The following is a 1,514-nucleotide window of genomic DNA, read 5'->3' as shown; positions in this document are numbered from 1 at the left end:
AATTGAATTTGGTCCATCTCCTTCCACCTCTCTCCAAAAACACACCTTCCTTCTAGATTACTGCAATCCAGAATAATTTTCTGGATGGAATCTGGGATGAAAAGCTCAAATGAAGACTTGATGTCCTGCACATGAGTAACTGTCAGCCATGTTGGCCCTGGCTTATCACAGTAACAGCTCTGCAGGGTGGCTCATTTCTTGGGCAAGAAGACCATTCAATTTCACCAGTTATTGACATCCATATTTCTTCACTTGCTGTCTGGTGGGCTTGTTCTGGTCCTGAGCTGGCTGCAGATGGAGTACTCGTCTTCGTTTTGTTACTAAATGATGCTCAACCTCATCCTCTTCTTCAAAGTCACTGTCAGACTGAATTTTCAGAAATGTGAAATATTCTGAAACCTCTTTGTCAACATCATCATCCGAAGCCCCTCTTCCAAAATCAATTGGATGGCCCTCGCAGCAGATAATCTTTTGCCATCTTGATCAGTTGTGATAAGGAACCACACTGGCAAAGTCTTATTTATAGTATTATGCCCCTAATTTGCAGGTGGGACAGGGTATGAGAAAATAAAATTTGGATCCCTCAAGAAAGAGGGTAAAATGTGCGGGAATGTAAGAGCAGACGGTGTTGATAGTTGAATTTTCAACAATGTTGCAACTTTGTGCGGGAGCAGGAGGGGAAGAAAACACTATCAGCAGCACCAGAAAGGAGGAAGACAGAGTGTGGGAACACAGGACCTGCACTTTCAACACTTTTATTAGACCTGGGTCCAGTGGACCCGAACACCTTGTATGTAATGTAAATGCGTGGGGGGAGGTACAGTATGAGGTCATTGAAAATTAGTTCGGATTTATGTTCTTCACAGAAAATAAGCCAAAGCCAATGAATTTCAGGTTGAAAAAATAATTAATTGTTTAATTTTTCTTTTGAGAAAAACTGAAAACGGGTCTCACAGACCTGAACACCATACAAGGGTTAATGTCATAACTTTAAAGCTTCTCTATCAAGTGTGTTGTGTAACCTGTTGCAACACTAGTAGTTTTATGCACATTTTCTCCCTTCCCAACAGGCTTTATTCTATCTTTGATGTTAAATACATAAATAAAACTATATTTACTATATTATCTAGTGTCACAGGGCTGTTCCACAATATTCTCCATGTGTTTAAAAGCTTCAAAACATTTTTGAGTTTCATTTGTTTCTGTCAGTGACTGCAAGTCTCTTTGACACTGTAAGAGCTCCATCTGGTGTAATATTTGGAAAGTACACTCAGTGTGGTCAGTGTTTCAGGTGTGCTGTGGCATATTATTGGCATATTATTTCTAATTTGGTTACTTGGCCAAAATCTTTTTTGATTTGTTTTGCATGCAATTTCAGATTTAAAATTCAGCATATAGACATATATAAAAGTTAAATGGGCCCATTAGTCAAAGTAATTAACATTTTTCATGTTGGTACTGTTCAATCACTGCTGCAGGTTTTCCTGCCATGAACTCACAAAGCAAAAATAAGG

Source organism: Mchenga conophoros, linkage group LG9 (assembly GCF_057382185.1).
Source record: "Mchenga conophoros isolate Kocher_MC1m ecotype Shallow Benthic linkage group LG9, M_conophoros_male_GT1.1, whole genome shotgun sequence".
Taxonomy (NCBI): Eukaryota; Metazoa; Chordata; class Actinopteri; order Cichliformes; family Cichlidae; genus Mchenga; species Mchenga conophoros.
The sequence above is the reverse complement of the archived record's forward strand: the minus strand, read 5'-3'. Positions refer to the sequence as shown.